The 16,230-nt window shown below is 40.0% G+C and overlaps 1 protein-coding gene across 1 annotated transcript in view; it reads right to left on the bottom strand.

Moving 5' to 3' along the window:
- LOC122811733 (CAP-Gly domain-containing linker protein 4-like) overlaps positions 1–16,230 on the bottom strand; it is a 1,328,591-nt gene that overhangs the window by 766,617 nt on the left and 545,744 nt on the right. The window lies entirely within an intron of this gene.

Raw genomic sequence — 16,230 nt, 5'->3', positions numbered from 1 at the left:
ATTACTACACAGTTTAATAATCCTGCACCTTTCATTTAATGTTTTTGGCCTTTCCAAGTAAGTGCACATCTGACAGAGAAAATAAATGGGTACATGTTCAGAAATGTAAAATCAATGATTTAAAAATAATACTAAATTATTAATTTATTTAGTGTTTTTTTTTTCTTTTGGGGCAAAATAATTGTTTTTGTCTTCATTACTGGCTGCCTTCATTTTCAGATTTATGTCAACTCATAGAAGGCAAAATATGCAAGTCACAAAACTATAAAATGGGTTAATTAAACATCACATTCAATCAACTGAAAATGAAACTTTTCTTGCAGGTGGCAAGCCCTCCCATACTTCTCATGTGAGGGGAATCTCCTCAACCCTGAAATTATATATACTAACTCCATGATCATGCAATAGCTGGGAAAGGTCTAATTTGGTTTCACTGAACCTAAATTTTCACTGGAAACATTTCATATATTTGAGCTTCAAAGAAATGACACTAGAAGTTTTGCAGTGTATATATAGTTTCTTAATGGCCAATCCAGGAGGCTGTAGAAGAAGGACAGTAAATAACATATACCTGATTCAACTTCTTCAACAACAAATATTTAAGGGTTCAGTTTCAGTTATCCTTTAATGTCATTCTGACCAGTTAGCACAGGTAAAATGGGGTGTGGGCCTGGTGGGTGTAGGTGTTTGTGGAAGCATTTCATGCAGCCAAAATTAAGAATTTAAATTGTCAAGTTCAGTGTTTTCTTTTTTTTTTAATAGTCAAAGAAGATGAACCACCTAGGCACAACTCTTCTCAGGGACTGTGCAGGAACAGATAAAAATATTCTCCAGGAAGGGCTGACACAGACAAACAGCTGGTGTCAGAGTCATGGACTAAAACTAAATGCCAAAAAATGCATAACAGTATCCTTCAGGAAGTCATCCACTCCTGGTAACTATCACATTGACAACACATGCCTTAGAGTTGACCCAGTAGTCAGGGACTTAGGGACACACACAGACAGTAATCTAGCCTTTACCATCATGTGTCTACAGTAGTGAGGAAATTATTCTATGTTGCATAACTTATAAACAAAGGTAGGGCATCTAAGTCCAAGGAAGTCATTGTTCCAATGTATTCGCCATTCATCAGACCTATCATTGACTACAATGCCCTCTTTGGTATGTATCTAATCAGGCATATCCAACAACTGGAACATCCACAGAGGTTCCTCACTAAACGAATACAGGGTATAAGTAAAATGTCCTATGCAGACGGCATCAAGGCCCTATCCTTGTATTCTGTCTCATACAGGCTTTTGAGGGTAGATCTATGCCTGGCATACAGGCCATTGTCATACCCCATTCTGATGGACCTACTGCATATCCACAAAACAAACAGCACAATAATTACCCATTTTAAAGACATAAAACTTGCCTGTGTTATAAATAGGATCTGCTGGAGAGACAGGTATGTATCCCATGAAGTTGTTGACTGCAACTGAGCTGAAAATAGAAGTCTCTTGATTTTTTTGATTATTTTTACAGATTACTGTTTTTAAAATTTAATATATATATATATAGCACTTTGTCTATTCTGTATCTTTACAAATCCTTATCTGTTTAAAAACTTTCATTTGTGTCTAGTGCTTGCTGGCTGTAGGCTATTGTTTTAACTGAAGCATTTCCTCTGTGTAATTATCTTTTGGCTAGTGGGGGCTGGTTCTTTTGTGTTCTGAAAAGCTGTTTTGGTATTTAAGCCCTAACTTTGATAGGGTTTCTGTCTTTACACACAGTGCAGACTGGAAAAGAAGTTGTTGACTGCAACTGAGCTGAAAATAGAAGTATCTTGATTTTTTTGATTATTTTTACAGATTACTGTTTTTAAAATTTAATATATATATATAGCACTTTGTCTATTCTGTATCTTTACAAATCCTTATCTGTTTAAAAACTTTCATTTGTGTCTAGTGCTTGCTGGCTGTAGGCTATTTTGTCCCACCCTCCCTCCCTGTTGGTGTGTTGCTCTTATACTTGGTGGCTTTGCAGTTGCCCGCCCCTACTGTGACACTCATCCCAGTCTAGTGTCATTAGCTCATTCTGCCTAATACAGAGAGAACATTTGATAAGGCCTTCTGTTCCTCCTTTTTCCCTTTCAAAAAGTAAAACAAAACTTTTTTTTTTTTTTTTTTTTCCTTTCGCCTGAACCTCCTTGTGTTCTGACTGTGCTTCTCAAACATTTTGGAATTATACAGTATATTTCAGAGCATTTATTATAACTGTAATAGCCTTAATATTGCTACAACTCAAGTGCTCTAGGTTGCACTGCATCTGAAGTGTTTGTGTGTTTTAGCTGCTTTTCTGTATATATAGACTTTTCTGTTTCTTTTACTAAATAAGCTCTGTAAAGTTGTTTTATTGCATTTCTGCCTGTATTTCTGAGTTTTTTTTGCACTTTTAAAGTTTGTTTTTGCTTAGTTTAATTGGTAGGCTACAAACTCAAGTGCTTAGCAATTAAATCATTTACTGTGTTTCTGTACCTAATTTCTGCTACTTTGTAAAAAAAAAAAAAAAAAAAAAATTCCTTGTTTCCCGCCTTTACTGAACTAGAATAGTCCAGTCTTCAGGTATTGCTGATCTCTGGGCTGTGTCATAGTTCCTGTGTTGCCCATATCCTTATTTGGATAGGAGGAAGCTTCTTTGTTCACCAGTGAGAGTGGGGAGCTCTGAGCAGCCTATCTGTCCCTTGAGGAGTGGTTCCAGCCCAGTGACCTGTAGCTTATGGGCCGTTTTGGGCCATTTCCTATCTCTTTCTAACCCCCTGCTTTAAAGCCAGCTTTAGCGCACTTTGCGCTTGTAATTTAAAGTTTGTCCTGGTTTTGCATTTACCTGTTGAGGCTACACACTCAAGTACGCTAGCCTGTGTCACATATTTACTGCATTTTCCTGCTATTTGTTGAAAAAAAGAAAAACAAAACAAAAAAAAAAAAAAAAAAATTATCCTTGTTTCCCGTCTTTCCTAACCTAGAGTAGTCCAAATACGGGCTTTGCTGTATTCTGGACTTTTGGAAAGTTCCTGTGTTGCCATTTCCTTTCTTGGATTAAGGGAGGCTTCTTTGTTCACCAGTGGCAGTGGGGAGCTTAGAGCAGCCTATCTATCCCTGAAGGAGTGTTCCCAGCACAATAATATGGTAGTCTACTGGCCATTTTAGGCCAATTTCTAGCTCTTTCAAATCCCCCTGTATAAAACCCACTTTGGCAAGGTTTTTGCGCTTGTTACTACTCAGCCAAGCTCCTCGGGGTCCTGCAGAGTGGTGCTAGCAGCAGAGAGGCTAAAAGAGCGACTGCTAACCTGATAAAAGTATTTTTTCCTGCTACTACCTGGGCGACTGTCCGATCTAGCTAAACTGCAAATATTTCTGCTTCTTGAACTGTTTTAAACTGTCTAAAGTTTTTTTGCACCTGCACTTTTAAAGTTTGTCCTGTTTGTTGCATTTACTTGTTGAGGCTACACACTCAAGTGCGCTAGCCTGTGTTACATATTTATTGCAATTTCCTGCTGTTTGTTGCAAAAAAGAAAAAAAAAAAGTTATCCTTGTTTCCCATCTTTCCTGACCTAGAGTAGTCCAAATACAGGCTTTGCTGTATTCTGGACTTTTGGAAAGTTCCTGTGTTGCCATTTCCTTTCTTGGATAGAGGGAGGCTTCTTTGTTCACCAGTGGCAGTGGGGAGCTTGGAGCAGGCTATCTGTCCCTGGAGGAGTGTTCCCAGCACAGGAATCTGGTAGTCTGTTGGCTGTTTTGGGCCAATTTCTAGCTCTTTCAAGTCCGCCTGTATAAAACCCACTGTAGCTTTATGCGTGATTTTGTGCATAGCGCTTCATCGAGCAGCGCCGCTTATTTGGGTTTGAGCCTTGGAACTGATCTCGTTCTCATAATAAACACCCTATTCCTATGCTAAAGCCTAGCACTTGCTCACTAAAGCAATTATATAAGTCAGCACTAAAAATTAAAAGCACTACACCCTCACAAACTCCCTTGAGTAACTTGTTCCCCATTGGCCCTTTTTTCAATTATAAAGGAATTCCCAATACTATTCTAGCATGTCCAAAGGTCAGTTGTCAATCTCCTCTCCGGTCCAGCTGGTGAACCTGGGAATCTTGAGGCAATGTTACAACTGCCTAATGTACACAGACAACCCTCTCCTCCTCCCAACAAATTCCAACACATGTGAGAGATGCAACCATATAGCCAAACTGGAGGCTAAGCTCTCTCAACTCAGTACTGGTGTAACCAGTCAGGAGGAGAAGGAAACCACACTCACTACAATTCCAGTCTCACATAGACCTACCACGACAGCAAACCAAACACATAAACACACAAAAACATACTTGGAGGCTCTAAATAAAAATCTGCCTAAGCAGCAGAGACCTCCAAAGCAGACACCCAAGCAACCGCTACCCCAAAACAAAACACATACAACACATAGCTCACAAAGCCAGTGTGCTGAACAGTCACAGCCCTTAAGGCTAAACAACACACCTGATACACTTGTAATAGGTGACTCTATCATCAGGCACACTGACGTCCCGCTCACCAGGCTGAACAAGGAGAAGGTCACGGTGAGCTGCCTATCGGGTGCTAGGATCCGCCACATAACACAAGCACTCAGGTCACTCCAAGGCAAGTACAAATATGACTCAGTCATTGTCCATGCTGGTGTGAATGACCTGAGACGTACCTCCCTGGACTACATGAAAAGAGACATAGAGGAGCTCTCTGGGCATGTAGCCCAGGCCGGTATGACCCTGACCTTGAGAAGCATCTTACCTCACCAAGAATGATGCCACAGTATGAAGACAAGATTATCAATTTCAACAATTGGCTTAAGTATTGGTGTCATTCAAAGGGGATCCAATGCCTGTCAGCCTGGGATGACATGCTCGACAAGCCACGATGCTTCGCTAGGGACGGCTTGCACCTGTCACCCTGGGCTTTCGGATATTGGCAAAGGCTCTTGCTACCCCCATAGTGCCTTTTTTACGCAAGGCTGAAAAGACAAACCCACCTCCATAGGTATCACAAGGGATAAGAAACTAAGAGTAATGCTACTCAACGCCAGAAGTCTAAACCTCAAGATGCACGCACTCGAAACTCTCCTTAGCATGGAGAACATCGATATCTGTGCAGTAACAGAAACCTGGTTCAAGGCTCTCGAGAGCACCCCAGCACTACCAGGTTATACCTCATACCATGCTTTTCGCGCCCAAAACTTGGACCGAACCACAAAAGGAGGGGGAGTATCAACATTCGTCAAAGATACCCACACCTCCAGGTTGGTGGCACAGCACGAAGCATCAGAGACTATCCATGTGCAGCTAACAGTGGGTAAAACTGCCTTCCAGTTTATAGCCTGCTACAGACCACTCCTCCCAAACCCAGGAACCCCACTCGGCCTTCCTGAGAACACTGGAAAATATGAAGGTCTCTCCAGACACCATTATATTGGGTGACTTCAACTACCCAACCATAGACTGGGAGCATTACTCTAGCTCCAACACCCTAGCCCAAAGGTTCCTAGAATTTATAAACTCAAATGCTATGGAACAACTTGTTACCACTCCCACAAGAGGGAAAACATACTGGACCTGATCATCACCAACATGGCGACTCTATGCTCCAGACCAGAAGTGTATCCCTCACTGGTAAGATCAGACCATAAACTAATCTCACTGGATATTCACATCCCGACCCCACCCCATGCCCAGAAAACCACAGTGAAAAACTTCTCTAAAGCAAATTTCACACTCCTCAAAACCGAGGTGGAATCCTTCAAAGCCCTCCGGCCTCTGGATAATACAGCCCAGACCACAAAATCCTTTATAAACGCATTCTATGAACACCTTCAGGAATGCATGGATCATGCAATCCCAAATAAAACCAAGACCCAATCCTCCAAAGGCAGACGTCCTGTCTGGTGGACCCCAGCCATAAACAAACTATACAATAGAAGGAGGAAGCTACTACATGACAGAGCAAAATCCCAAAAAGGGAAGGCATCTCTGATCAGTATTAGCAAAAAACTACGGGCACTCATAAAATCCCCTAAGGCCAGCTTCAAGAGAAAAATTGCACAGGACACTAAGGATAATCACAAGGCTTTCTTTAGTTATGTTAGGAACCTGGGTGGGAATTCCCAGATATGCTCAGAATTAGTCCAAAATGACAAAAATACACTGAACCCACAGACATTGCCAACATCCTAGCTGACAGGTTCAGCAAACTTCTCCCCTCCCCACCAAAAGGGCTAATATCTATCCCAGCAGAGTGCTGCCCCCCCTGGCATCTCAGATGGTCAGGTAAGAGCTGCCCTCTCCAAAGCAAGAAACACAGGATCAATGGGCCCAGCCGGTGTCCCCGGCTGCCCTACATGAACTCCAAGAAGAGCTAAACCCAAACCTAAAACTACTGTTCAATCTCAGCCTTACTACAGGATATGTACCCAAAGAGTGGCGTACAGCAACAGTGGTCCCTCTCCACAAAGGTGGTGCCTCAACAGATCCTGGAAACTATCGCCCATAAGTCTCACTAGCTTGGTCTGCAAAGCTATGGAAAGGATCATCATGGACCTTATAAATAAAGATATTGGGGACCTACAGACACTGGATCCTACCCAGTTCGGCTTTGTTAAGGGTAGATCCTGCCTCTTAAACCTGGTCAATTTCTTTGAAACAGTCACCAAGGCCATTGACAAGGGGAAGGTGGTCCACACAGCCTACCTGGACCTCGCAAAAGCCTTCGATACAATACTCCACTCGGGCATTATAGATAAGCTCACCAGCTTAAATATAAACCCCTATGTCACTAGATGGGTTGCAAACTGGCTCAAGGACAGAACCCACATGGTTAGAATAGCTGGTGCCATGTCAGACTCCAAACCAGTTACAAGTGGCGTCCCACAAGGCTCAGTCTTGGGACCTCTCTTGTTCGGTATATATTTCTCGGAGGTACAGGCCAACATGGAAGGACTGTGGCTGACCAAGTTCGCAGATGACTGCAAACTGGGCACCATAATAGACTCTCCAGCTGACACAAGCATCCTCCAAAAGGGCCTCATAGAAACAGACAACTGGTGCCAGAGCCATGGCCTCAAGCTAAACGCCAAAAGTGTATAGTCATCCCCTTTGGCAAAACAGTGCCACAAATTACCACATAGGTGGTAATCCATTAAGTACAGAAGAAGTAATTAGGGACCTGGGGACCCAAGTTGATAGCAATCTCTCATTTGACAACCACGTGGCCAAAGTGGTTAGAAAAACATTTTATATAGCCCACCTAATCATGAAGGGATTCACATCTAGATCAGGGGAGGTCATCGTGCCTCTTTACTCATCCCTCATCAGGCCCATAATTGAGTACAATGCCCCTTTTGGGATGTACCTTACCAGACACTTGCAGCAACTGGAAAGACCCCAAAAGTACCTCACCAAGAGGATCAAGGGGCTCAAACATATGCCAGATGCTGCCCGGTTAAAGAAACTCCAGCTCTACTCAGTGGCATACCGCCTGCTCAGAGGTGATCTGTGCCTGACTTATAAAGCCATGTCCAACCCAGAATTAATGGACATGCTGCACCTCAGAAAATCCAAATCCCATCGAGCTACGCTACCGAGGGACTTAAACCTCAGCACTGAAATAAATAGGACATGCTGGAGGGACAGATTCATAACCCAGAGGCTCCCTTCACTCTGGAATAAAATCCCAGTCCAGGTTAGGCAGAGTCCCTCATTGACTCTCTTCAAGAGGAATCTTGATGAGTGGATGGGAGATCGTAGGTTTACCCCGGGTATCACTTCTGTGTCACTGTTAGACAGAAGCGCAGTATACTAACCTCGAAAAAGGGCATAGCAAAATTAATTTAAAATGGGTGGCGAAAGCCATACACACTCTGGCTAGGCTTATAAATGCCCTAGGGCAGATAGCCTAGTATGAACCTATGAACCTATGAACCTATGGACTACCCCATCTATGGAACAGGCTCCCCATTCAGGTGAAGCAGAGTTCCTCCCTAACCCAGTTCAAGTGCAACTTGGACGATTGGATGGGAAACAGGAAATTCATCTCTTGTTTGGCACCGTTGTCTCTAATGGACACAGGCAACCTGTAAATGGTTCATCTCCCAGGCCCCTGCTTGTAAATGTTTCATTTCCCAAGCCCCTATTTACAATTATTAAATGGTATCAGAACTTGTCAAAGATTTGGGATACATGGCTAGGCTTAAAAAGACCCTTGTGGTCATTAGCCTAGTAAAGACTTATGAACCAATGAAAGTATTATGTGCATCCCTTTGAAACCATTCATCCACAGCACACTTAAATGCCTCAGGACTTCTAACTCTTCTAACATGCAGAGGTAAACTATTTCAAAATTTGCCAGTTCTTCTATGGAATAATCTTCTCCTACAGTATTATTAGGAAAAGGTTTATTCACAAATAAACAATTATTTCCGGTACCTGTGAGTGTGACTTAAACTTGATTCCTAATGCTGCTGGCAATGTATTGTCATTAACACATTTAGAGGTTAATATTAAACCACCTCTTACTAATCTGACAAAGACAACCTTTTCAATCTATTCTCATAACACAGACGCTTAACCCTAGTAATAAGTCTTGTAAAATATTTTTGGATCCTTTGCAGCCTGTAATACTGTGAACAGTTATAGAGGTAAGCAGGCATACAGTGCTCAGTTATAGTCTCACACCATATGTATGTATGTATGAATGTATGTATGTATGTGTGTATCTATGTATGAATATATGTATGTATGCATGCATGTATGGATGTATGCATGTATGTATGTATGAATGTATGTATGAATGTATGTATGTATATATGAATGTATGTATGTATGTATATATGTATGAATGTATGTATGTATATATGTATGAATGCATGTATGTAGGTATGTATGTATGTATGAATGTATGTATGTATGTATGCATAAATGCTTGTATGTATGAAGCATGTATGTATGAATGTATGTATTTATGTATGTATGTATGAATGTATGTATGTACATATGTATGAATGCATGTATGTAGGTATGTATGCATAAATGCATGTATATATGTATGAATGTATGTATGTATGTATGTATGAATGTACGTATGTATGTATGAATGTATGTATTTATGTATGAATGTATGGATGTATGAATGTATGGATGTATGCACTTATTTATTTATTTACTTACTTACCTTTTTTTTTTTTTTTTTACTGTCAAGCAGGTTTTGCCCAACTGGCCTATCTGTTCCTCTTTCAGGGTCAACAGTCAGTCAACTTCCAGCCCAGACAAGAGACTTTAAACCCATCAATTTACTGGTTCTATAATGTAACCTTTTCCTATAAGGGAGTCAGGTGACAGAGAGTGGGCCAGTCTGCTAGACCTGGTGGGCTCCCTGTGTAGCTCCTACTTTCTTGCAATAATTCACTAGACTTCTTCTAATGCTGCCATTTGTGAGAAGCATGTTTACTTCTACCCGCATGCTCAGCTCAGCTTCGGGCCCAGGACTTGTGCATGCTCTATAGCTTGAATTCCACTGATGTTATACCCAGTGCGCACCCCTGGTTGTCACCTAAATGATAAGCCACAGCCACTGTCTTTCCACCAGGATGTGTCAGCCAAAACAGTTATTCACTCCCATGCTTCACACATCCTGCTCCCTCCAGCACCTGTGTCAGTATTGCAATACAGGTTGTCTGGGTCACAATCAGGGTGTCATCACTCTGTTATATGGGACAGGATAGTAAAATATTTTCTTGAAACAAAGGTGTCAAATGTTAATAAACATAAACAAAAAAGTATGTATTTTTTAAACGTCAGATTCCTTGAGGCTGCATTTGTTCTAACGTCTTCAGCATATACTTTTCATCCTGTCATATTTTAGAACTAGCATGGGGTTAAAGAAATTCAGTGCTGGATAGTACAAAAGCAGCACATCACAGGCAGGACATTTAAAGTTTTTTACACATTAAGACCTCAGTATTGAACCTAATAAAATGTAATAATACTGCATAATTAAAAGTAATAAGGCAGTATAGTAGCTTAATGATTCAGGCCTCTGTATCATAATTCTAAGGTACATTTCTCATCTTCACTCATGGTCTGTATGAGAACTGCATGTTTAGTCTAGCTGTCACCACAGCTGAAAAGACTATGAGCTCTTACGTAGTAAATTTCTGTAGCAAAGGTCTGTCTTCATTTGAATACTGTGTGACTTTGACAAATATACTTTATCAGACAATTCTCTGGGGCAATTAACCTGAGTTTGGTTCCTCAACAGTCTCCTGGATTGCTTATCTGCTAACTACAAGCTTTCACTTGCTGGGATAAATACCTGGGTATATAAAGTCTATTTAAAACACCTCTACCCTTAGGAAGATGTTTTCAACTAACAAGGCAAAACTTTCCATAGGATGAGGACAACAAGATCTAATGGCATTTCTTGTTCATAGATTAGTACTAAGCTAACTACCCTTGCAAGCTATTTTAAGCCTAGCCAATTAACCCTTGTGGGGCTCAAACCCTAAACCTTGTATTTGTAAGGCAAACACCTTAAGTATTAGGCCATCCTCCCAACCTAGGGATCCCTTTATGTTCATGATGAGATGTTCTTTGAAGACCTGGGTCTTCCAAAGTAAAAGATGTCATTCACAGTATAGGGTTGAAGCATGCACTTCAACTATAAGAGTCCAGTATTATGATAAGTATTCTTGGCACCCACTTTGGAGAGGGCTCAAATGAAGATTATTAGAACATATTCAAAAAGAAACAGTCATGATTCTGGTGTTCTTAGTGAGAAAGAGGGAAGATCTTAAATATAGTCATGGTTATTCTTTTAGGAACAAGTGCTTGTCAAAGACTATGGTTCCTTGTCAAATGATCTATAAAATAAAATGATGGTTCTATACCTAAAAATGGCAGATTTGATAAACCAGGACAATTCCCCAGAAATGCTGGGATGAAAGAGCATGTTTATGACATAAGCAAACTATGATAATGTACTCAAAGTGCCATCAAATAAGTTTAAATATGCAGCTGAAAAGATGGGAAATATCACTGGGTTTTTCAAACAATGGTGCAACTAAGCTAGATAAAAAACTACATTTTGGAAATACAGGTAATCATAGAATTAAGATGTGAGCTCATTACCAGTTAAAAGAGATGTTAGTGCTGCAATGTGTAGTATACCTGACTTTACTGATGGAAAAAAGAAGGCTGTAGGTTGTATTCCTACTCCAGCAGATTAGTGTGCAGCATTAAGGCTGTACTGCACTCCTGAGTATGTCATCCTTCAGATGAGACGTTAAACTGAGATCCCATCTGCTTGAGTTGGTGATAGCTCAGGTGGATATAAAAGATCCCACCGTACCTATCAAAAAGAGTAGAATTTTTATTTTTGTTTATATAACCCTCATATAAGTGTTACATATTTTTTTATTATTTTACAATATTGAATAACATTTACAAAATTTTACAAAGTTTTTACAGTTCACTACAGTAATTATTTACATGATGTACAATGCAAACAAATCAATTAAATCATACCCTCCCCAGGAAAACAAAATTAACCCTACAACAAATGAATCACACCAACCATCCATTTTTCCACATCAAAAACCTTATTTTTTGCACAATATCCTCTTATTTCCATTTTTTTGTTGAGTAGGATGTCTCTTGACCTTTCTTTCTATATTCCCCATGTCACATAAAACAACTAAACCATTTTCTCTTACTCTTTTATGTTCTTTTCAATAATAACCATACAAAATAATGTGCACATTAATTCTTCTCATTTTCTAAATATTGTTATAATATTTTCATCACATACCCAGTAGCAAACCCTCTTCACCCTTTCACATTTGCTACTGTCTCAGCGTGCCCACAATGTATACACAATCTATTCCAAGTTGTTTTATATAATATGCTTCTTTTCAAAGTGTTGGGACTGCTGGAACTTGGAAGGTTGAAAATAAAGCATTTGGACTACATTTTGCATCCAGCAAAGTACATTTAAACTACATTTAAATTTTGACTTATCATTTAAATTAGTTTTGACTGTTGTGTTTGCTCTTTACTGGAAGTTAAAGTTTTTAATTTAAGGTATTTTATGGTATTCATTGCTTTTCATGTGGTTTATTTGCTAGGCCTAGGTATTCTGAGTGGGTCCCCATTTTATTGTATTTTTTACCAGACCTCTTCTGAATCTGAAGCTACAGCAATAAATTGATTTGAGTTTTACAATGTCTATTGTTATTTTTCTGAACCCTTAAATAGATTATCAGCATTGCTCATCTAATTCTGTGTTGTAGTCACTTTTCAAACTTAAAAAAGCCAGTTTTGGCCAGCTGTGTGAATTGTCACCAGAGCTTGTGGTAATTAACCAAGACACCCCCCTGGGTATTTTACATTACAGAAGCCATCAGCGATCCTAGTCTTGGGACTTCTAAAAGTTTGGAAGCTATCCAGGGAAGTACACTTAAACTGTATTTAAAATACTGCACTTATCTTACAATTTAAAGCCGGTGTGTGTGTTGTGTTTGCACTTTATCTGATGTTAAAGCTATTAATTTGGGGTATTTTTATAGTCTTCAGTGCTTTTCAAGTGGTTTCTGTGCTGGGCTTAGATGCTCTGAGTGGGCCTTCATTTTACTGCATTTATACTAGTTCTCCTCTGAATTTTGGAGGCTTTTGAGCTGCACACCCCTCCTGTATATCTAGCCTTGGAAGTTCCTCCCAGTCTCAACTTCTGTATTCCCGGCCCTAGAAGCTCCTCCCAGTCTCAGATCCCCTGCTCATCTTACTGGTTACTGACAGAAGAAACTAGGAAGTCCTTCCACTTAGACTGTTAGTGTACTTTGAAATTGCATTAAAGTGTGAGTTTTTTCATGGCTTGCTTGTCTGCTTTTGAATCACTTTGTAATTACTTGTATCTATCTAGTTAGATTTTTTTCTGGTATCTTTTCATTTGTGGATAATTAACATTTCACTTGTGGCTAATTAAAGTTTGCTTTACATTGAGAAGACTGTGACTGCAATTCTAGTGACAGTAGAAAAGTAGCTTGGTCTGTCTCAGCAGGAATACTCACAGTTAGGCTTAAGCGAGAATAACTTGTTGTAGGTAGTTGTTTGATATATTTCTGATACCATTTCACTTCTGGCTGACTGAAGTGTGTTTTATACTAAGAAGACACAAAATACTGTCCTATTGGCAATAGTAAGGTGGTCTGGTCTGTCTAAGTTGGGAAACACAAAGGGAGGTTTAAAGTAAGATTGTTTCATCAGCCAGCGGGCGTTTTAACGATTTATTTGGTTGGTGTTAATCTGCACTTGAGAGGTACTTTTGCTGTTCTTTTATATGAAGAAATTCCAAGATCATTGTTCTTGTGGCAGAATGTGTTACATGGTAAACTGAGCTGAAAAGCACTCCAGGGAGCTCAAAGTGTAGTTATTTATTGTCCAGAAGGCACAGGAGTTAGTTTTCAGCTTTTTTCCTGCCTGCTATAAATCAGGAGCACTTGAGGTAAGCTGTTCACTTTGCAGTGGCAGTTAGCAGCACTCTGTATAGTAGCAAACCTATAAAGCTAGTAGTTAGGATGTTAACCTGTAAAACAGAAAGTACTTGCATGGAGGTAAACTTAGGGCAGTTAGCATGTCTAAAAGCACTAATATCAGATCATAGTACTACCTAACATTTAGCCTTAACCCTAGACACCCTTGTAAAACCAAATCCCTAAACCACAATAGCCCAATCCTAATACAGATCCTGACAACATATATTTGCAATTTCCTAATATCTCTATGGCCAACTTGGTAAATATGGCCATCTTGAGACAATTTCAAAAGACATGCATCTGGAGAGTTTCTCCCTGGGTCTCCACTAAAAATGGGCTCTGTCCCTGTTGGACTTTCCCAGTAAACAAATAAATAAATGTAGTAATTATCTCATGTGCTCAGACAACCTTTTAATCTTTAAAGGAATTAACACAGTATGCAAGAGATCCACATACATAACCTCCTTGGTAGCAAAAATCTCGGTTACTAACAAGGTTATTAAGAATGCACACGCCACATCCTTCACACAAATTGCTCACCACACACATAGACCTTCTTAAGCTGAGACACTTAAAAGAAACATTTTCAAAGACCTCCTAAGCCATCAAACAGCAACACCTATCTTTAACAATTACTAAGGCACACACCAAAAACATCACAATAACCCCACACCCAATGTTTCCCACTTGTCAAAGGGGATTCTATTGTACAACAAACAGATGCTTTTCTAATCGGGCTGGACAAGGAGAAGTTAATGGATAGTTCCCTATCTGGAGTTAGGATCTGCATGTGCTCAAGTCACTACACCACAGGTGCCAATATGTTTCTAGCATAGTCTATGTGAGTGTAAATAACCTGAGATATACCTCATTGGTTTATATGAAAAAAGATATTATAGGTCTCTCTGAATATGTGTCAAATGTATGTACATGGCACGCATATGTGTCACATGTACGTGCCATGCATTGAACAACATTCTGCCTTCACAAAGGCTTATGCCACAGTATGAATAGAAAATGATTGATTTTAATAATTACCTTACTTTTTGGTGTCACTCCAATGGAATCCATCAGCTATCAACATGGAAGGACATGGTTAACAGACCACATTGCTTTGCCAAGGATGATCTGCACATCACCCCTGGGCTTTCAGATAGTTGCTAAAACTTTATTTAGACCCTTAGAGCCTTTTTAGGCAATGCCAACATGACAAAACTTTCAACATAGCAAAAAAACATCTCAACACAACTCTAAGGTGCTGCTGCTCAATGCTAGGTTAACTAAACAAGAATCTTTATACTTTACAAGCATTCCTCAGTCTGGAGACCATAGATATTTGTGTTGTTACTGAGGCTTGGTTTAAAGGCACATAAAGTACTGCAGCAGTGCAAAGCTACAGGGACTTCCAGACATTTAGACCAACACCAGTAAACACAAGCGATAAAGGTGGAGGTGTCTCAAGCTATATTAGCAACAAGTACAACTACAGATTGGTTAAAGAGATGATGCCCTATAGTTGACCAATGTCCAGGTCTCCATAGACAATGTTCCTTACCATGTCCTGCACAACTATATGTCACCGTATATGTCCAACAGAGCTCACAACTCTTACCTAGACCTTCTAAAGGTACTTACCATACATCCAAATACCCTATTCATGACAGAGTTTAACTACTCCTCTATAGACTGGGAAATGTACACTGTGTCTAACTCACAGCCACATGTTCTTGATTTAATCAACAGAAACACCCTGGGCCATATAGTGCACACTCCAATCAAAGGATTAAATATATTGAACCTCATACTCACCAACATGGAACAGCATTCACCCCCCCCCCCCCCCCCATGTCACATTCATCCAAATAAACCCATAACAGTTTGGAATTATTCTAAAGCAAACTACATACTATTAAGTGTTTTTTTGTCAAAATTAACACCCCTCCCCCAAACCCCACAAGCACAGCTACCTATGTAGAAGTATTTACAGAAATCCTGTACAAGCATGTAAATACAAGAATACGCCCAGATCTAAAACCAAAAACAAACATGACATGCGGAATTCTAACCTTAACAGGGTATATAATAAAACATAAAAAGTCATGGTCAAAATCAAAAGGAGCAGCTCTCACAGAGACAACAGCTCTCTGATTCAAAACAAATAAAGAAACTAATAAGCCTAATGAGGTCAGGATAGCCTCCCAGGCTAAGGACAATCACAAGGCCTTCTTCAGGTATGTCAGGTACCTTAAAGGTAACACTCAGCATTGTGAAGAACTGATGATCAATGGTACAACTTCACTGACCAGGGTGATATAGAGAATCAACTTGCTGAAAAATTTCACTCTAACTTCACACCCCCATAGAATCCCTTCTAGCATGAACCCCCAACTATCAATAGGCAGCAGGCCCTGGTAGCACTCAGTAAGGCCAAAATCACTGCTTCAATTGGCCCCAATAATTTTCCCAAGTTGCCTCCTTGATATTCTAAAACTTGACCCTGTGGGACCACTTGAGAAACTCTTCAACTACTCTTCAACTACAGGCTCAAAACAGGTTATGTGCCAGATGGATAGAGGGCTGCAAAGGTCAACCCTCTTCAAAAGGATAGACCATCAAATGACCCTGGGCACTACA

Source organism: Protopterus annectens, chromosome 1.part1 (assembly GCF_019279795.1).
Source record: "Protopterus annectens isolate FY-2018-M chromosome 1.part1, PAN1.0, whole genome shotgun sequence".
NCBI lineage: Eukaryota > Metazoa > Chordata > Ceratodontiformes > Protopteridae > Protopterus > Protopterus annectens.
This window is presented reverse-complemented; position numbering and strand designations above follow the sequence as displayed.